Source organism: Malaya genurostris, chromosome 1 (assembly GCF_030247185.1).
Source record: "Malaya genurostris strain Urasoe2022 chromosome 1, Malgen_1.1, whole genome shotgun sequence".
NCBI classification, from domain to species: Eukaryota; Metazoa; Arthropoda; class Insecta; order Diptera; family Culicidae; genus Malaya; species Malaya genurostris.
Genome location: NC_080570.1, coordinates 63,714,588 through 63,737,447, shown reverse-complemented (window position 1 = coordinate 63,737,447; position 22,860 = coordinate 63,714,588). Strand labels below are relative to the sequence as shown.

At 36.9% G+C, this 22,860-nt stretch overlaps 1 protein-coding gene across 9 annotated transcripts in view; it reads left to right on the top strand.

The window, feature by feature from the left end:
* The first annotated feature begins 926 nt into the window (after positions 1–926).
* The window catches only part of LOC131440264 (sterile alpha motif domain-containing protein 5), a 657,981-nt gene continuing 636,047 nt past the window's right edge, over positions 927–22,860 (top strand). For 8 of the 9 annotated variants that reach the window (XR_009231365.1, XR_009231364.1, XM_058611383.1 and 5 more), the window contains exon 1: positions 927–2,534. The gene's annotated coding sequence lies outside the window, so the exon portion shown is untranslated. Of the gene's footprint in view, positions 2,554–22,860 lie in introns of all 9 variants that reach the window. The other variant, XM_058611384.1, reaches the window with a different exon arrangement.

Below are 22,860 nucleotides of genomic sequence, written 5' to 3'. Positions count from 1 at the left end.
CGCCATTAGTATCATCCAGTGATTGTTAAATGCACTATGTATACTATCCACATTGACAGGACTTAAAACAAATTGAAATTGAATCCTATTGAAATTAATAATTTTAAAAAGATGATCCGAAAAACAAAATATGCAATATAAAACTACATTGTTATCGACGATACTGACAACACTTTTTCTACCACCCTGCAGTAATATGTATTTCAACAACTTGTATTTGTTTAAGTCAATTTCAATCAATCACGAGCTGGTCCGAAACTGGCTCTCGAAGTGGATTAACATTTGTCAGGACCTATCCTAGGCCTATACAAATGTCAATCTGGTACGAAAAATGTTCTTCGAATTTGTCAGCTGTAATTTTGTGTGCTCTTTGTTCACTCACTCTCGCACGTTCATCATCACTCTCTGTTTATCATTTTTCTATTTTGATTTTTGTCCGTTGACACCTGTGAGGGATCGGAATCTCGCTCGCAGAGAAGAGTGTGAGTTACCCGTTACTTCCCACGACTCTCCCGATGCTGTTCACTCTAGCGCAAGAGAGCACATCATGCGCCGTGTTTTAGACTCGTCCCATCAGGTGTGGAAAATCCCGCTTCTTCGCTGATGAGATTGCACAGAAAAAGAACTGGGAATGCAACGACAACTCGCATGCTTTCAACTATTCGACGACTGTGTTCAACGAAGGAACAGAATTGGAAGACGAATCGTGGTATGAAAAGGAAACCAAAAAACCGGTTTCGGTCATGGTTCACGCGGTATGTTCATGACGGAAAATTGAGCGCTTTGATAAGTGGGAGAACGGGAGAGAACTCTATTCGGGATTCGCACGAGTGACGACGGGATGCCATTTCTTCGATAGGGATGGCTGTTTCAGTTCTGTCTGTTTGTGCTATGTGGACTGGAATTGGTCGTCGTTGTTCGGTTGAATCGCGATGCAAGAAGAAGGCTCTGCTCAGCTGCTGCTGCTGCTGCTGCTGTAGTCCGTGAGCCACCCGACGGGCACGACTGGTTTCAGTTTACGTCAGCGCGTCGTTCGTGGTAGATGAATTTAGTCGGTTTGTCTTCGCGCGCGATACCGGTTTTGTAAAGTGTATTTCGGGACTGAGTGTGAAGATTCTTTTTTCCAGAGCCGTGGAAAAAGGTGGTGTGGTTGTGGTCGTACACGCGCTACCAACGGCCACTATTTAAGAGGCTCCTCTAACCAGCAGCATCCAAGTGGATTTGCAGGTTTTCTTTTTTCTTCTATATGCTCTATCTTCGTCGTGGTCCGGTGTGTGGCCCCCGTTGTTATTGTCTCAGCGCGGACTCAGAAATTTGTGGTCCGACTGGAAGAGCAAAAAGTTGGGCTAGTGTTAGTGTGGGACCAGACTTGATCGAAGAAAAATGCCCGAATTCTTGTTTTGATGGTTCCAAAATAGTTTCACCCAGTGGCTAAGCGGTGCCGTTCACGTAGGCTGCAAAGCCTTAGCAATTTACAGTTATAGCAATTTCGGAAAATAACAAATGGATTAACCTTCAGTGAGCTTCAATGTTAACTGAGTGAGAGCCGAGAGTGACAAAGGTTTGTGGGCCCAATCTTGAACGTTGTGTGCTCCAGAAAGAAAACAAGTTACGGCAAGCAAAAGTCTGGAAAGCGAGCAACACTAGCAAGCGGTGTTTTTTTTGTTTTTGTTTTGGCACAATTTGCACAGAGTTTGTCTACATCAAAAACGAAGAAACCGCAGTCAGAAGTGAATACTTGAGAAGGGTTGAATCCGTGCCCGCCTTCGGAACGTACGTGTCGCGCCGTACAAATTTAATCCGTTCGATTCGCATGCGAAAATAAGGTGAAATGTGAAAGGAAAAATGTCAAGTGTGTCGAAGCAGAAGTGAAAAGAAGATCCCCCGATCACAATATAATTTTCGTTTGGTTCATTCAACCTTATCACAACCTTATTCCCCATCCAGAAAAGGGCAGCTCAGCGAGGCAAAGAAAGGAAGGAATCGTTTTTTTAGCGTTGTGTTTTCGTTATGCTTGATTTATAAGTCTCCCAGTTTTTATTTCTGTTGTTTATGTTCCTGTAAAACCGCACAAAAGTGAAGGAAGCACTAAAAGAAGTAAATATATATATATATGTATGTATGTAGAAAAAAAGAGCAAGTAAATTGAAGTGATTCCGTTTACGTTTGTCCTGTCTTTAAATTTTCTGTTTTGCGCCCACGGGACGGTCGTTCCCACGGGGAAGAGAAAAGAGTAGGAAAGGAAGCATACTAGCGAAAAAAAAGCGAGTGTAATATTTAAAGCGATTAAGGATTACACCGAAGCGAGTAGTGGAAGGAAAGGCGCGAAGCAAAGTGCAGAAAAGAAGAAGAAGGTGTACGTGAAAGTGAATCGATTTTCTGTGTGTTTGTTTATGAAAGCTAGAATCGACGGAAGAAGAAGTAGAAGCAAGAAGAGATTTCACCGTGCTTAGAAACCTGAGAAAGGACATTCGCCAGCCCCCGGCAGTAGTGGACAGACACCCGAAGGCTCTGAAGAGGAGAATTGGACTGAGGTAACGCTTGAATCGATAAGTAAGGATTATGTGTCTACAAATGCAGCATTATTGAAATTAAATTTAAGGATTATCGGCACTGTTTGCAAGAAAAGGATCAATTATTCACACAATGTACTCGAACCAAAGCGGGACATTGAAAATTTAATGACGGGGCCATTAGCGACAATAATCGATGATCGTCGAAGATATTGTTGCACGTCTTAACAACAGCTGTTGGTCTGTTTGTTTATCTGTGGTTGATGGGATAAAGGATTTCGTGCTGAGGTTTTCGGAGAAGAATTTCGTTTCATCAAGGGAATTGGTTTTGGTATGGTTTCGTTATTTTTCCTTTTGCTTCCCATTCTACTTTGTATCTGTCATACCGAACCCGGCGGATTGAAACTTGAAACGATTGTTTACAGTTTACAGATCCGTTAATCAATTTTTTTGTTCAAAGTTCCCTTCGAAGTTTGTTAGCGAGGGTTACCTGCTGCTGCTGCTGCTGCTGTTGTTGTTGTTTTTGATGGCTGTGTAACAAAATCGAGTGTTTGGACTATCTGTTGCCAGTAATCAATACGTGATTTGGGAAGTGTTTTGATGTTTTTTAGTGTTCAGAACGATCCGGATGTTGATTTAGGAGGGTGTCAATTACTTACAAAATTTATCGCATTTTGTCGAGTAGAATCTGTCTGTTTTGAATATTTCTGTATTTAACAGAACCGATGAAAAAAGTTTTCCTTTTATTTTAGGAAAAAAAAATAGAATTGCAGAACTAACTAGCAGCTGTCAAGAAATGATTGTTGTCCTTCATGAAAGCATATATGAATGCGCTTGATTTTGTTAAATACGAACATCCTTAAGCCCAAATATAGGTTGTCTTCGCTCTAACTATCATTGAGTAATGACTGTTACTAGTGCTATACAAAGTAAATCATTCTCCGAAACCGTCGTTCTACCGACCAGCCCAGCTCTAATGCAATGCTTGCATCAAATAGATTCAAACATTACAGAATATTGTTTTTAACGTTTTCATACCCAATTACATCCAACCCCTTAGACTTCTAACCCATCTGTTTATTACTCATTCAGAGGTTTCTGTACCGCATTGGTACCGGTTTGCTCTGCGTGCACATGACTATTTTCTATTTTTACGTGTCGTCTTCGGCTCATTAGCAGTTTATGTTGACGCTGTTAACACCACCTAACGGTTCAACATAAACTGCTAATGCAAATGTTTATTACTTCTGTTCAAGAACAAGCTTGATTCTTACCGGAATAGCATTCTGAAGAATGGTTTTGAATGAAGTAGAGCAATTCCTGAAATCAAGGTGAAATGTAGTCCCAAAAATTGTAATCGCTTGAGGTGAACAAATCGTCGCACAAAGCATTAACAGGCAAAACCGACTCATAGAAACCAGGAATATTTTCAGTGATTGAGCGCAGTCAGATGCCACACATTTTTTTTTGCCCTTAAATAAATTAAAAAATTTTTGAAATAAGAAATTACTAGACATTCACTAAACAACGAAAATATATAAAATAAATACATTTTCCATAAACGTATATATTTTTGAATTGTGATTCCAACAAAAATGTTATATGTTTCAATGTTCTAAATGAACGATAATATTTGGCTTGCATAGGTTAAATTTTTAATTTTACTACCATCGGAAACAAAATTTATTACATGATATAACAAAGTAACATCAATGCATTGAACTTAACAGAGTTTGAAATAACTAGTATTATAAACGTCAGTTGCCTTATAAAACAAACGATTTCTTATAATGCCCATTTTATTATATTCAACTCTCTGTTATTTCCCAACCCAAAACCCAATGCATAAATTCATGCACGGAAAGACCGAAATTAGCATTTTGGCGAAAAAATTAGTTGATTTTCTGATTTTGGTTAGTTATTTTTTGAGACAACTTACTTTTGCTAATTTAGATTTTCTAATTCTAGTTCCCTTAATAATAATAAAATATTTGTTGAAATGGCTATTTTTTTAGTTGATTTCACCAATTAAACGTGGTGTCATTTCTTAGCTAAGGCACACTTCATATCCATTCAACTAATTTTTTAGTTGAATTAGAGAATTAAAAAGTTGTTTTCAACTAACATAAATGGTTGAATTGGTTTCTGCAATTCGCAGCTATATGGCGCTCTGTCACCGAAAAATCGTTAACACCGTAATGACTACTAGCCACTAGATGGCACACTACTATCGAAAAAAATTTCAGTCGCGGTTATCTTTTCTATATTGGCAGGTATAAATACGATGTTATATTGGAGAAAAAGACATAAGCGAAACATAAACTTCTTTTTGAAAATTTTACTTCTAAATCGCTGTTTTCTTCATTCGACTTCGCGAAATCGACTCTTTCACTGAAAACTTTGAACACTCGGAAAACAAAAACCGAATACAAGTAGTACATCGGACGGCGTAGCCCGGAATGAGAAGATACAAAAAAACATCATTTGACGTGTACAATTAGAGTGCAACATTCGAAACTCACTTCATTGTTTCGCGTAAAAACATTATTACCCACAATCGCTTCAACTGCGCACAAATTCTGAATAAATACACTTTCCACTAACAGTTTACGTCATTTTTACATATCGGTTCAGAAATTTATATAGGGATATATCGTAACACATGCGAAAAACATCTAAACAATTTGCGAGCAGTTTCAACAAGACTGTCCCTTTTAGCTTTTTAATGGATTGTTTTGCTTTGACACTGCTGTCCTTCAGTAATGACGGTGATAGATAAATAGAATCAAATTTTCTGATTTTAATAACGAAATTAGTTGTCAATGAGAATCTCGTGTTGGATTGAAATACTGTTGGTTTGTGTCCAGAATATTCGCCAACTAAACACATTCTCTAAAAATAAGAGTTTTTTTCAGCACAGTAAATTCTAAATTTTAACTAATTTTATAGTTATTTTGGAAATTTTGTTGTTAAAATCAACTAATTCAAAAACAGTAATACGAATTAGGCGCAGAGCTAATTTCGGTCGTTCCGTGTGTAATTTTTTTTGTATGTAACACATGGATCAATAAGCCCCGAGACTAGAGCAGAGATGGCGCTCGTAGTAAACCAGTAACAACGTCTTTCTAGAGTACTAACCTTTGCTTGAAACGGGTCAAAATTTTAAGTTGATCTGACCAGAAACAGCTGAGTTATCGAGGTTGGAGTAAAATCGTTTTGTAGTTTGTTTAAAAAATGGAAAAAACCGAGTTTCGTGTTTTGATGAAACATTGTTTTTCAATGGGTAAAAACACCGTGCAAGCGTAACAATGGATTGAAAAATGTTATCCGGACTCTTGTCCATCAAAAGCAACGATTTGTCGGTGGTTCGCTGAGTTTAAACGTGGTCGTACCGACACAAATGACGCGGAACGCTCGGGTAGACCTGTGGAAGCCATTACACCGGAAAATGTGAGTGAAGTGACTAAAATTATAATGAAAGATCGTAAAGAGAAGCTCCGTGAGATTGCTGAGATGACACAGATATCATATGGAAGTGTATTTACTATCCTTCATGAAAAATTGAGCATGAAAAAGGTTTTTTCCAAGTGGGTGCCGCGATTGCTTTCGATGGAAAAAATGCACCCTGCCACAAGTCGATGAAAACAATGGCGAAATTGAACGAATTGGGCTTTGATCTGCTTCCCCACCCCCATACTCGCCAGATTTAGCCCCCAGTGACTACTGGCTCTTTGCTGATCTTAAAAAAATGCTCCAGGGAAAAAGATTTGGCTCAAATGAGGAGGTCATCGCTGAAACTGAAGCTTATTTTGAAGCGAAAGATAAATTTTTTTATAAACATGGTATTGAAAAATTGGAAAAACGTTGGAACCATTGTATCACCCTAAAAGGGTATTATGTTGATGAATAAAAAAATTGCAAAAAAAAATGTTGTTTCCATTGTTAGTCTCGGGACTTATTGATCCATGTGTTAATTTCTGCTCACGATATAGCGCCACCGAACGCACTGTGCATTTCTCACACCACCTCACGAAACAGCAGCGCACAAGCAATATAGAAAATGATAAAAAGTGTATAAAATTCACTTCAAACTTTTTCGAATGTCGTTTATTTACCTTTTCAGATTCTTTGTGAAATTTTCCTTCAAACACTATTTTTCAGTTCTAAATTCATCCCAGTGGAACGGAACAGTAACCGTTTATGTATTTCAAAAAGCAATTACGAATTGGCAAAGTAAAATTTCAAATTCTAAGAATAGTTTTGATAAATTCAATTGCGAACGCTGAAATGTTTTTGGTTTCTCGAAATTCTGTCGAGTTTTTGAATAATTGATCACAAACGCGACACGCGCACTCCGCTACATTTCACCTTAACAGCAACAGCAGAAAAGCTGGAAAAATCAGGATCGACTTGCTCCGATTTGGATGAAACTTTGCACACGTCTCCAGTATGACAAACCCTTTATTTTGCACGGATTTAGAGACTAATTTGACTCAGGCCTAATTTTGAAACAGGGTGAGTATTTTTATATGATTTATTTTTTCAAATCGTAACTCAGAACTGCAATTTGCTTAAAAAATAATGTCGAAGAAAAAGTTGTAAGAAACCAATGCTATACTCTATAGAAATATATATTCAAAAAAAAATGGGGAAAAATCAAATTAAAATGCATTTTTTTTTCTATATATGCTTCTTAGCTAAAACATAAAATCAACATCATCATCAAATTTGTTTTACGTTTCGTCTTTGACTGATCAGTGCGTATCAATTTATGTTGAACTGCTACAGTTAATGTAATTTGAAAAACACTTTTTGCTATTACACCGGAGTGTAATGTCTAAAATGACGTCTCGGACGAAACAGATCTCGGCTAGCTAGCCGTACAGATTTTGATAATGGACAAAGGCTTACTTTTTTACCGCTAAATTTATGCAAAGTGCATGTACCAATTTTCGAATTTGTTTTATGTTTCGTCTTTGACTCATCAGGTTGCGCTAGCAGTGCAACATAAACTGCTACGCAGTGATGAATCAAAGACGAAACGTAAAACAAATTTGAGAAGGATTAGTTACGATAACTTTGAATTTGATTCTCAATTTTTTTTATTTTTTTTTTGAGTACATCGCTCAGTTTATACGAAGTTGACGAAGCACATCTCCTAAGTAAGCTTGAAAGCAAATCTTAACTCAGTTGATAATTGTTGCTTATTAGTTGCTAATTAATTACGGTAGTTTTAAATTTGTTGCTCTACTTTTCTTTCGAGTACTTCGTTAACTTCACATAAGTACTTAAAGAAAATTATAATATTTAAAAAAAGAGCAACTATCCATTGGGTTCCGATTTGCTTTCAAGAATATTTGGGAGAGGTGTTTCGTTAATTTTATATGAACTTAGTACAGTACTTAAAACAATTTGAAAAATTTAAGCAGCAAATTCAAAACTATGGTAACCAATTAGCAACTAATAAGCACCAAATTATCCGATTTGATTTTCAAGCGATTTGATTTTCAAGCTTATTTAGGAGGGATGCTTCGTTCACTTCCTGTTAACTTAACGAAGTACTTGAAAAAAATTGAGTAACGCATTCAAAATTACCGTAACTAATTAGTAACTAAGTAGCGAAAAAAATATACTAGGTTTCGATATGTTTCGAGAGAAGTATAAATATTACATTAGCGGGACATCTTCAATGATATTATACCATTACTGGAGAATCGCCATACAAATTTGACGATAAGGGACGCGGACGAATTGAGCTCACCACTACGGATTGGAAAAATTTCAACGCATAAAAATAGTAAGTGAAAAACAGAGAAAATATTTCCGAAGAGTTTTTCTCGTTGGATGCTGATAAAACATTGAAAATTATTCTAAATTTTGCTCAATTCCTCAGCGATATGAGAATGGCATCATTTCACCTTTAGGTGGATTAAGACAGAATTCAAATCTACACAAGCAAAAAGTTGCAAAGATATCACCTTTTCCCCCACTTCTAATTAAACTTCTTCAGATTTTTAATATTTTTTTCCGTAAATACGTTTATTTCTTAAGGCAATTCACATAACTTTTCCTTTGCAGTAGTATCACTTTTACATAGAATTCTTATCATAATATAATTCTAATATAGTCACAATGATTTGAATGTAATAAAACATATTTTTCTAGTTTTTTAACTATCATATTATTTAAACAAAACGATTAGCTGCTATAAATTAAAGAGTGTATCGAAGAGTAGTTAGCAACATTGATTATATAAAAAAGCGAAAAAAAAACATATTTTGACATGAGTTTTCGATATATTGTAGAAAAATTACATTTTTATGAATTTCACTGATTATATTGAAGAAAATCCTAGTTTCTGTGAAACGCTCGAACTTTGGACTTGACATTCTTCATTAAATTCTGCACAGTTACTTTTGTGACTTTCCTGGTGGCAGCTGTCCAGTTTTTTTTTGAACTCCTGCATGTTTTGGGGCACTGTACCTTCCTTCCGAAAGTGCCACTTGACAATTGCCCAATATCTTTCAATTGGCTGAAGATCCGGGCAGTTCGGTGGGTTGATGTCCTTTTCCACGAATTGTACATGATTTTTTGACAACCACTGTAGAACGGAGTTGGCGTAGTGGGCTGAAGCCAAATCCGGCCAGAAGAGAGGAGGAGCCTTATGCTTTCTGTACAGTGGCAGCATTCTCTTCTTCAAACATTCTTCCTCGTACACCTTGGCGTTAATTGTGCCCTTCGTGAAGAAAATCGACGACCGCAAACCACAGGTACAAATTGCTTGCCAGACCAACACCTTCTGCCCAAACTTTTCCATCGTCACCGTGGTGTCAGCGTCGTCCAGGTCCTGGTTTACCGATTTCGTATAATATTGCGGTCCGGGCAGCACTCGAGAGTCTTCCTTGGCGTAGGTTTCGTCGTCGATAAGGATGCATCCGTCTTTATTCTGTAGAATCCGGTTATACAATTTTCGCGCTCTTGTTTTGGCCTGAACTTGCTGTATCAGGGACTTTTTCGGCACCTTCTGTTTCTTGTACATTTTCAAGGAGTTCCGAACTTTGATCCGTTGAATCATCCCGATGCTGGTGTTGAACTGCTTGGCCAAATCCCGCGTCGACGCCGATGGGTTTTTCCTGATGTACTCAACCACTTTTAAGTTCCGGCCGGGCTGGCTGGGACCCGTTTTCCTACCGGATCGGGGCAAATCCTCCATGGAAAGGGTCTTACCGAATTTCTCGATAATATTTTTGACACTGGTGTGGTGCACTTTCACCCGTTTTGCAATTTCGTTGTACGTGACACCACTTTCTGAGCACGAAGTGTGCAGAATTTTCTTTCGCGTTTCCGGACAAATTTTCGACTAATCATAGAAACGATAAACCGTACTGAAACCAATCGATTGCGCAGCTGTTATAGACATGTAAACAAATATGTCACCGCAACACATGCTGCAAAAAATTAAGCCATTTCAGAGTAATAACTGTTTGAATGTTGCTGACTACTTATCGATACACTCCTTATAAAATAAACTGAAATTTCTATACATTTTGTTGATAATTTCTTAAACTATTTCGAGTTTGTTTGTATCAGCACATCATTTCTATTCAAATTTAGCTATAGTATGAACTAATGGACGCAGTAGGTTTTAATAATTTTAGCTGCCGGAAAAATTGATCGGATTTCGGTGCTTTTGCATAAGTACAGCGTAAAAGATAGCGCCAAAGGAAAATTTCTTTTCCATGTGTCGAGTTTTTTCCGAGTTTGATAGCCGACCGATGAATTATGACATGAACTTAGCGAGGTATCTCTCGCCGATGAAGGAGCAAATAGGTGTTGCAATTTTTTTATATTTTTGAGTACTTCACTAAATTTATATGAAGTTTACTAAACCCGCCTTCCAGATATGCTTTAAAACAAATTAAAGCCCAGTGAATAAATTGTTGCTAAGCAGTTGTTAATTAGTTACGGTAATTTTGAATTTGTTGCTAAATTTTTTTAATTTTTTTTGAGTACTTCGCTAAGTTCATATGAAGTTAACGAAGTCCCCTTCCTAAATATGCTTCAAAACAAATCGAAGCCCAGTGAATAAATTGTTTCTAATTAGTTGTTAATTGGTTACGGTAATTTTGAATTTGTTGCTAATTTTTTTTTTGAGTGCTTCGCTAAGTTCATATGAAGTTAACGAAGTCCCCTCCCCAAATATGTTTCAAAACAAATCAAAGCCCAATGAATAATTTGTTGCTAATTAGTTACTGAATAGTGACAGTAGTTTTGGATTTGTTTCTCAATTTTTTCGAGTACTTCGCTAAGTTTATAGGAATCTAACAAAGCCCTCCTCCCAACTATGCTTCAAAATAAATCGAAGCCCAGTGAATAAATTGTTGCTAATTAGTTGTTAATTAGTTACGGTAATTTTGAATTTGTTGCTAATTTTTTTTGCGTACTTCGCTAAGTTCATATGAAGTTAACGAAGTCCCCTTCCCAAATATGCTTCAAAACAAATCAAAGCCCAGTCAATAATTTGTTGCTTATTAGTTGCTAAATAGTGACGGTAGTTTTTGATTTGTTGCTCAATTTTTTTGAGTACTTCGCTAAGTTTATAGGAATTTAACAAAGCCCTCCTCCCAACTATGGTTCAAAACAAATCGAAGCCCTGTGAATAAATTGTTGCTAATTAGTTGTTAATTAGTTACGGTAATTTTGAATTTGTTGCTAATTTTTCGGTAAGTTCATATGAAGTTAACGAAGTCCCCTTCCCAAATATGCTTCAAAACAAATCGAAGCCCAGTGAATAATTTGTTTCTAAATAGTTACGGTAATTTTGAATTCGTTGTCCAATTTTTTTTTTGAGTACTCCGCTAAGTTCATATGAAGTTAACGAAGTGCCCTTCCCAAATATCGAAGCCCAGTGAATAATTTATTGCTAATTTGTTACGGTAAGTTTTTTCTGGATTTTACTCTTAAAATCGTGGTACGTCTCATAGTGAATCATGTTACTCTGGTATACAAATAGCACATTCCAGAAAGGAACTCGAGTAAGTCCATAGGTTGAAATCTCTATACCAGAAACAGTAAACGCCCATCACGATTGCTACATGCTAGTTGAAGCACACACAATTTTTTTCACGGCGAGAAAGATATTTTTATTGACATTAAACCTGCAACAATTAACAACCAATTGTCATTAAATTGGTTGGGTTTTCATTTCACACTTATTTTATTATTCATGTTTCTAGTGGTTCCTTCAATGCTTCCAGTTTATTGATGGGATATTTTCCATGTATTTATGTTTTTTTATTCTCTATCTCTCTCTCTCTCTCTCTCTCTCTCCCTCTCTCTCTATCTCGCAAACCATTTCGTTTCTCGTTACCAACACGGGAATCCATTCACCCCCTGTCCCCCCCCCGCATTGGATTGGGAACCGGGAAAAGCTAGAGACACATGTGCTACGGTTCCCGTGGTGCTGCATCGAATATGGATGAGCTAACCCGTTTCATGTTGGTTGCTGATGTCGAAAGTTAATGGCTAAATTGCTGCATCAAAGCACACGAAACGGCTGCGATCCATGCATAAAATACATAATTGATGCCGTTTTCTTTGTTGTTTCATTTCAATCACCCATTTTACTTACTGGTGGGTGACAGAAAAAGTTGACGTGAAAAGTCAAATACGACGCTCGATAGCAGGTTGGTTTTTTAATTCTTGTTCTATGGAAATATCGTGTTTATTGATAAAGTATTATCGAGTACTTTCCCAGCAGACTTGTTGTTTTTAATGGTAGAAATAACCCGCCACTAGATCCGTTTGTGCAAATCTATTGCGTTGTTTCCTTTTTGTTGTTTTTCATTTTTATTGCTGTTGCAATCACCCTGGTCAGTCATCCTGAACGCAAAACTCCTTTTGTATGAAACTTCGACTGGACTGCGTTCGAGTTCCGAGTGACTGCCATTGAATGGCAATTGCGTGTGCATCGATTACACATGCACATTCTGTTCGCTACCTACCTTCCTGGTTTGTTCCTTGCACCACCCGACTGGTCATTACCGAGAAGAAAGGAACAAAACACGGCGAGCCCCCTCGCCATCCCTCGATGATGATCACTATGAGTGAGTGAGTGACGGACGGGGGCAGCAGCTTATTAAAAAGTATAAAACAAACTGCGATTCTAGTCCGCCTACAGACCGGTCGGTCGGAACTTTTTTTTTTTCAATGCCTTACGTCAAGCTACCGCAACAATGTTAAAAGGATTGCCGACCGTTTTGTATGCCACTGACCACTCCAGTCGACCGGACAAGGAACAGACGACCGACCCTTAAGTAGCCCGGGATTCAGCCAGAGACTGACTTTACGAGAATAGTTGGGTGTTCCTTCTCGTGGAGGGGGTACATAACCGGTGAAGCTATGTTCTGACGCGTAATTCCTGACTTGACTCGACTTGACTGACTGACTGACTGACTGTCTGCCTACGGATTTCAGCTCAACGACTAGAATCGTGCCCTGATGTAATGCTGATTAATGGATGGAATTATGCTTATTAATGAACGACTGGGTTGCAGAAATACTGGCTTTTAGAGTTGAATGCATTGGCGTTTGTGTATAAACTTTTTTTTTCCTTCGCTAATGATCATTAAACTTGATGAAAATGAGTCATGGAATCAGCACGAATCTCTGCGTTGAACATTTATCTCTTCAGACCAGCTTTCCATGCTTCGGGAGACCTCTTGACTTACTGGCGGTACTGGCAGAGCTTATCCCACGTACTTACGTACGTACGTTCGCAGGAAAGAGACGAACCTTGGGAGCCGGTGTCTACTCGGTTGGTTCGACGGTATGGTAATTGATAGCCTTTGTTTCACGATTTATAGAGCATCTTTCTACAAGCGGATCATGCTCTGCATCGTATAACGATGCTACTGCGTCGTCGGAATCTGCGGGAAAATATCGGATTCAGTTTTGCATATGCAGACTTTGAAGAAAACCGATTATTTCACGGTAGCTTAAATCGGAACATAATTTTTTTTATTTCTAAGTACAACCATGTGCGAACATATTGGATTTTTAAAACTTAAAAATCTTCGAACACGTCCTACGCTGCTATAATCGATGGCATGAGTTGCTGGTTTAATCCAAAACTAAATTTGATTGTTTAGGGGTTAGCCAAATTTTGTGCTAGGGCACATAACCGTTTTTATAATTTTTACGTTTCGTCTTTGACTCATCAGTGCAGAGCAGTTCAAACTGAACTGCTTAGTGCTAAACCCGGCAGTTCAATTTGAACCGCTACCTGCATCGGCCAGAAATAGTCGAAAACACGTTTTCGTTCGGCACGTCAGAAAAGACATTGCACTCCGTTGCAAAACAAAAAGTGTTCTGTAAGTAGCAGAAACTTTACGTCTACTTAGCGGTTCAAATTGAACTGCCGAGTTTAGCACTAAGCAGTTCAGTTTGAACTGCTCTGCACTGATGAGTCAAAGACGAAACGTAAAAATAATAAATTTGATTGGCTTTTTTTTGTTGGCGTTCGAACAAAGTTTTCGGGTTAGTTTCAAGGCTACCCTGGTAACCAGTAAGCACTTATAATGGCATTAAAATAGCCTTTTATGAGCACCAGAAATTCTAATAGCAGGGTTGTTACGGTCGCGCAGATTTCGCGATTTTCGAAAATTGCGCAAAATTTGTCTCAGTAGTGTCAAATTGTGAGAGTATTTTATTCATCGTTTGCAAGGAGTATTTGATTTCCTTCTTTGACAGCTGAAATTAGTTTTTCAGAAATCGTAAGAGCCTGTTATGTGAATCTATGTTTAATTTTTGATGTCGACGAAGGAGAAGTCGAAGATTGTCGATGATAAGAGAATCAAATTTAGATAATCTCAGTCACTAGAGGCATAGATTGTTGTTGTTTTTCCAAAGTGACGATCGTACATTTTAAAAATTCTAGAAGGATTTTGTTCTCTCGCCAAAACCCAACTCTGAAAGAATATCGTATATGTTGTTAGCAGTGGCGTCTCGTTCTCATGTGCACCTCGTGCACTGCACAACTGGTCGAATAGGCTCTGCGAGAACTTGTATGCACACATTCAGGAGAGGCTTCAGTGGCTTATGCTTATGGCAGTTGAAAACAAATTGCTGTCTCAGTTGCAACGTCGAAACGGCTCTGATATTATACAATATAAGCAGCGCACAACCCGTAAATTTTGTCACCAGACGCCGCTGATGCAATATTTATTATCATTTAGATAAATTGCCCAACTCACACCTTTGTAACGGTATGTCCCGCCACAAAGGAGTGATTTAGACGGTTCATCTAATTAATCATCAGTATCATCATGTTAAAAATACAGAACGCGGAAGATGCATACATTTATGAAAGGGTGACGGAACTCCCGACAACCGGCTGCCCGGAGTTTTATGAATTTCGAGAAGTAATCGATTTAGGAACCGTATCTTAGTAGAAAGTATTTATTTTATTTTATTTCGACTATAGAAGTTTTAACATCGTGGTCATTCGTCTCTCGGACCAGCCAAATTTCTTGGCCTTATGTGCGGGGTTGGGATTCGAACCCAGGTAGGCTGGCTGCGTGAAAGACGGTTGTCTTACCAATCACGTTACGTCCGTCCCCCAGTAGAGAAAGTACATATGACAACAGAATGCAACAAAATTTCAACGCATTCTTGGTAACCGGCTACTCAGAGCAACAAACACACGATAGGTGTTTTAGAATATTTACTAACAAACTATCCCTTCCTATGATGCATGCAGAAATGCAGAGGAAGATCTCGGATGTGGCTGGCGTCGATATTAATCAGCATGTAGGGGGCTGATCAACCAACCTTCGCTCTTTAATGCTAATGCTAATGCTAAAAGTGAGATTAGATTAGTGGAGGGAACGACTGGATTAGTTGTTGAAAGCGCAATCAGATCACAGTGGTGGGACTGAAATTCGAATCACACCGATCGAGAGCAATCTGAAAATGTTCCGAGTTCTGTTTAATCTAGTAGCCTTCGGAGTTGTGTTTCATTACATCCAAAATATTTCAATTGACAGAATTGAAGTCCCATCTATGGGAATCTGTTTCACAAGTATTCATTTTTCATTGCGTCAGTAATTATAAATCCAGCAAACTGTCGAAAAATGGTTCAACTGTCTGAGATTACTCCTGCTGGTTCAGCATCCGTTATAAATTGACTTTGGTTAGTAGTACAAGAAATTAGTTTTGTTTCTCATGAATTAATCCAGTATTCTTTATATCGCTACACAGAGTCCCAGCCCCGAATAGATTGATTAGTCACCCTTTTAAATCATCCAAAGTAGTCAACGGTCTCAACGGTGCTTGTGACATTCTCGCTGCGGGGGAGTGCACAACTGTGCCGCCGCCAGAGCGAAACCTTAGCATTGCAGAAAGGTTTCCGCGGCCGCAGCAGCAGCAACAGAAGCAGCAGGTGGTCGCACTATTTTGCTGACTGTCGCGACCGAAACCAACGAAACACAAGGGGGGGCGGAAAATTGATGGCGAAATCCCGCCGTGCCGTGAGAGATTCGCAACTAGGTCTGTCTGTGGTTGATCGATATCAGGTGACTTTCGCCGAGCACAACAACCTCGCTCCAATGTGTCCGGGGCAACAAAGTTGTACCAGTTCCTCAATTCCCAGGCCGGAAGGTTTTTGTCACTGTTCGTGATCTAGAAGCACACAAATCCCGCTGAGCACCGAAAATGGGCACAACAAAAGCACACATTTTGTGATGGAATTTTTTGTTTTCGCCGGCAATTGTCAGCGCGCCCGTGTGTTCATGTCATTCGGGTTGATGAAGCAAACAGCAAACCCGGGGAGAAGAGATTGCTTAGCTCCACCCGACCGAAGAAAAAAAAGGCTCTTTCCGGATCACGAAAACTTTCGGAGCATCGAAAGCAAACTCCATGCTTTCACGGTTGTATCAATCCCGAAACGTAATTATTATTTTGGCTGTTTGTTTATTCTTCTGCTCAATCGACAGGAACACGATCGGGAACTCGATGGGAACGAGGAGATAATTGCCAATCGTAGGCCTAACTTTCAATCTAGACAAACTGGTTTTGATTTATAGCACGCGTTCGTACCTGAGCCTTTGAAGTGGGTGGAAGATTCGATGGGACAAAGATCAAACTCGTGAGAATTATTTTTCATTATTGCCTAAGTAGAGCGATTTGAGATAGCGACAAATGTTAAATAAAAGCGTTCGCAGTGCAAAATAGCAACCTAATTTAGTATCTTATTTCCGGAAGAAGGAGCCATGAGCCTAGATTTAATGACTAACATCCCTTACTGGAATGAGGTCAACTAAACTAAATTTAGATTTTCTAGAAGGTCACTTGATTTCGGTCCATTTTACTCCAGTTATTTTGCACGACACGCATTCTTATCAACAGTCGACGTGGAGTCCCTTTTTCGACCCGATATCAGCTGTTTGAGATCAGCACCTTTGGTAATTTTGTGCTGAGTAGCATGTTTGCGTTTTTATTTCATTTTCAAGCATTACATGTTGCGTGTTGTTTTTGTTTTTGTCTCATGGCCATGGCAAACATTAAATTTTTTCACATAGCTTCCCGTTCAAGGGGGGGAAAATTCTCTACCACTACTCCGCGATCATCGGCAAACATAGCTATTTCGTTCGCTATGCAAAAGTAGAATACGAAGAATATTGAGCGCTAGCATTAAATGTTAAAGTTTATCAGGTCAGTAAAGATTCAAAAGTTTTACTCGGATCTCATCCTCTCTAATTGATTGTTCAATTCAACGGCAGCTCAAAGCGCTCCTTCAATTTAGCTATACTAAATAATGACTTATTGAGGACAAAAAACGGGTGTTTTAGGAGGTTGGTTTTTTTTTATTACTCTATTGTCTGAAAGTTGTTTTGACAGTGTAGAGAAACGTCTCTACTCAGTATTGTTTGGTAAGTCATCATAAATAGGTTAACTCCAGAACAACGCTTCCAAATTGTGCAAATTTATTTTCAAAATCAGTGTTTAAACTGTTTATAGCGCAAAATTGTCATCGTGATGAGGCGCATTTTTGGTTGAATGAATATGTCTACAATCAAAATTGCCGGTTTTTGGAGCAAAGATAATCCACACGCCGTTCAGGAATTACCGATGCATCCCGATAAATGTACTGTTTTATTAATTTTTGTTGCTAAATCTTCAAGATACGGATGTGGACGAAATGTGGTTTCAACAGGATGGTGCCACTTGTCATACTACGGCCGAAACGGTCAACTTATTGAAAGAACATTTCAACGACAACATGATTTCGAGACCGATGAATTGGCCTCCGCGTTCGTATGATTTGAAGCCTCTCGATTTTATTGTGGTAATACGTGAAGTCATTGGTTTATGTGGATAAACCAGCAACGATTGATGCTGGTCGTCAAATGGTGAGATAACTAAGTCCTCACAAGTCCCTATCTCATGCCTCCCCGAGCGTCTATGATGACATTTGGTCAATAGAACGGCGTCGACTGGGTGCTATCGCCTTCTGCGTTAGTAGCAGAATGAGAGGGTGCGAAACGGCTTGCAGGTTGAAGCCCATCCTAAAGTGCAGTGTTTATCATAGTATATTACAACATATAATTCTGTTGTTTATTACATCATGTATTATTATTATTATTATTATTATTATTATTATTATTATTATTGTTATTATTATTATTATTATTATTGTTTTTATTATTATTATTATTATTATTATTATTATTATTATTATTATTATTATTATTATTATTATTATTAGAAGAGCGTAACTTACACTGCGACATTAACTGTTATATTGTATCATAGCATATTATTTCACATATTATCGTCTTACACTATTTTATGTTATTATATACTATGTTGTATAGTATTATACTGCATTGCATTATATCATATTATATTGTATTATATTATATTATATTTTATTATATTATATTGTATTCTATTATATTATGTTATATTGTATTGCATTATGTTGTATTATATTATATTATATTATAGGCTTTATTATGAGTAGTACTACGTACCTCTGCGCAAAATATAAATTTGTTTTCCTTATAAGTTATCATTTTTAAAGTAAATTTTAACTAAATATCAAGGTCGTCACAAGGTGAGCTTGGTGCTCACTGGTTCCTGTTTCATGCCTACACGTGTATCTGTGGTGACAATTGGTCGATGGAATGCGTTGATGGCAGAATGAGAGGATGAGAAATGACATATAAATTGAAGTAATATAATATCATAGCATATCGCAACATATCATTTTATTCATGCTATTATTTATTATATAATTCATTGTACTAAATTATGTTGTTTTTTATTATTATTTTCATTATTATATTTATTGTTATTATTATTAATTTGTCATCAATAATAATAACATATGTTATTTTTATAGATGTGGATATTATTATTGTTATTAGAAGAGAAATATTCTACTTCCTGCAGTATTGCGAAGATAGAAGAGCATAACTGACACTCTACATTAACTGTTATTTTATATATTGATTTATAATATATTATATTGTATGACATTGTATTATATTATATTAAATTAAAATATATTATACTATATTATGTTATATTATATTATTTTGTAGTATTTAAGTATTATTATTATTATTATTATTATTATTATTAGTATTATTATTATTATTATTATTATTATTATTATTATTATTATTATTATTATTATTATTTTTATTACTATTAATATTATTAATAATATTATTAATAGTATTTCTATTGTTTCTATAAGTATTATTTTTATGATTATTATTATTATTATTACTATTGTTACCATTATTATAATCTTTATCATTATCAGCTACATTTTCATTTCCATACTAAACATTTCACTTTACACATATATTATTAAATTGTATCATATTATATTACGTCATATTTTGTGGTATTATATTATATTACATTGTACTATATTATACTATATTATGGTACAATGTTTGGTATTGTTTTATATAGTATTGTAATACATTTTTTTAATACACAATTATAAGTGTATTATATTGCATTGTGATGTATTACATTTTTATATTTTATGCATAATAATATTTTGTAATATTCAGTGTCGTATAGTGACCAAACTATATTATAATATATTATGGTATATTTTACTATATTATGTCACATAACATTATGATACTATTATATTCATCATAAAATATTATAGTAGACTATAATACACTGTACCATACGATTTTGCACCGTTTTATACTATATTGTGTTTTATTGTATTATACTGCCGGAAATTATATTTAAGTGTATTATGTTACATTATATAATACTATGCTCAAGTACATTGTAAGGGAAGAGGGATGGGAGTGCATCAGGGTATCTTACAAGTGAATGACTGGATGAAGGAGTGAAATGTCAACCCGATTCACAGGGGAAAGCTGTGTGTTTTCCCCAGAAGGTCTGAAATGAGTAAGACGCACCCTTCTAACAAACAAACCATCAGGCAGGTTTAAGCTGGTACAGCGAATTTTTTTATTATATGGCCGGATGTTATTGCTGGAAGGCGCCGGGTCCTCAAAACCCATTTTGGCCTTCTTAACAGCAGTAATATGAAAGTTATCTGATAATCAAATTCGGATCTACTGTAAGTCTACCTGCATCCACTGGTAATGCCTTGAACTGATGGTGGCTTCACACATACATACATACATACATACATACATAAACCAGCAACGATTGATGCTTTGGAAACAAATATTCAACGTGTCATTGCTGAAATACTCCTTCAAATGCTTGAACAAGTGGTCTAACATTGGACCTCCTCAGTGGAAAATAGTCGTTGCGATCATATGCCCGAAATCATATTTAAATGGTAAATGTCAAGAAATTATCTGTAAAAAAAATTTTACCATTTCATAATTTGGCATATGTTTTATTTAAATTTCAAATTAGCAAACTCTAAAAAAGTCCCTTTATATTCTATCGCACAAATAACGTAGAACAAATAAGAGTAAAAATAGTACAACAAATAATGTTCTTTTTTGTAGATGTACATACTCAGTGGAGGAAAACTCCGCATGATTCTTTGGGATATTCAAACGATTCTGAAAAAAATCCAACTTGTGGAATTTATTCGATGTTTACAAGTGTCGAGTGCTTTTTGGCATTATTTATTTAGGAACCTGAGCTGGAATCAAGAACTAAATTCGAAACCTGGCGCTGGTTCAGAATTCATTTCTGTTTTTGCTATGACTGAGTGGAAACATATTTTGGAGGAGCCAAATGATCGAAAAACCTAACAGAAAAAATGTTTTTTTTTGGAAAAATATACGCTGAGAGACAGGACTGGAACCAGCGTTCTTATGCATTCCGCACATGAGCGCTACCATTTCGCCACCCTGAACCTTAAAATAGACACAACTCTAAAACACGGTTAGGCATGATAGAACGTACATCGAACATGGTCTACATCCTGGCCGTCACCCGACCTGTGTCATACATCCAAACATCTTCTCTGTTCATCAAACACTAACGCAGGTTCGAGTCCTGTCTCTGAGCGTACCTTTTTCCAGAAAGATGATATCTTTTCTGTTAAGTTTTTCATTCATTTGGCCTCTCCCATATAAGTTTCCACTCAATCATTGCAAAAACTGAACTTAGTTATGGCGACTTTCGTCAAACCAACTAAAATTAATAAATCATCAGAATTCAGTTGCCAAATTTAGGTTCGGAATCCAGATCAAGATTTCAGTTATTGGATTTAGTTCTAGAATTCTCTGAATTGAATTGAATTGAATAGTTTTCAGGACTCAAGTTCCGAATTTAATTCTAGAACTGTATTCTGAGTTTGAATTCCGAGCTTGAATCCAGTTACAAAATCTATTTTAAGCATCCAAAGGCTGAACCTGATTTCTAAAAATGAATTCTGTAACTGAATTTAGGAACTAATTCAATTCAGGCAGTGTTGGTGATTGCCGAAAATTTGACAAAAGCTGATATATTGCTATCTATATTGTGTACAACATTTTCAATCCGGTAAAAGATGCTACAAGAACTCGAGTCTCTCAATGCATGAACCGCGAGAGAATTTTTCTACATTTCTTCGCTTCACTTCATACTCTGAGTATTTCACGGCCTTTAAAAAAAATTACAGTCTGATAATGATCGTTGCTGTGTGGAATTTCCCAAGAGAGAATCGCAAGTTGACAATTATCGCAGAAAATCGAATCGATGATTCAACTTGATGATTCTCATACTAGGTTGCAATATTTCAAAACCCTTGTGTGGAGCATTCACAGACATTTTCATAGACACAACTTATACAAAAGTTATATGCACATAGTTAGAGTAAGTGGCAATAGTAAAATGATTCTATCGCAATTATCAACTGCCTGTATAGAATCGGATCGCGAAACGAGAATAAGCGACCGTTTGTTGCTTCAGAGAGAATCCCCACAGCAGCGTGCTAACCTTTGATTCTCAGATAGGACATCGAGAGAAATTCGCTGTCGCACTGGTGTACATTCTATGTTAAATGAGCCATGCCGGTTTTTTGTTGCTGCGATGATATCCGTCTCTCTTTGATGGTACTGATTCAATCATGTGAAGAGTTGCCAGTGAGCGTTTTTTATACGATAAAAGCCATCCTTGAATTCAGGAAGTAATTTCTAAAGCTGAATCAGGAATTGAATTTTTATTCAAAAGACAGGTTCGGAGTTGAGATCTAAAATTGTGTGCCAGAATCCAGATCTGAAATTCATATCTTGAATTTTGTTCTAAAATTCTGAAGCTGAATTCTTGAATCCGAATGAACTCCGTCCAGTTAAACTGATATTTGTCTGACTATCTCAAAACCGTCGTCTGAGTGCGAAAAGGGCAAGTAAGTGTGAAGAGTTTTAGTCATTGTTTCCCCAAGTTTGAGTAAACCTATTTCTTGAGAATTTTATGGTTATCCCTCATTGTTAAAAATTGAATCATAAATTGCTGATAACATTTCAGATGATATGCACACTTAAAAAAATCCCTGTGATTTTACATCATATTAGATGCACATGAATGGAGCGTCGCAGTTCACGCAAACTTACGTGGAAGAACATTGAATATTGTGTCTAAAATTGCATGACATAAAATTCATCGAAATTTAAAACAAGAATGTTAATAGCAACCGTCGCGACTTGAACCGACAATCATTGAGTCGCATGTACGTCTGTTAATCGACTGAGCCACAGAAGCATGCATCTACTTGGCTGATAAAACGCGCATTTGAGTTCATACAGTCGCACCTGCTAGCGGAACGCAAGTTATAGTCGAAACCAGTAAAATCCAAGCTAATCTAACATTAACTCATTACAAATGAAATTTTCCG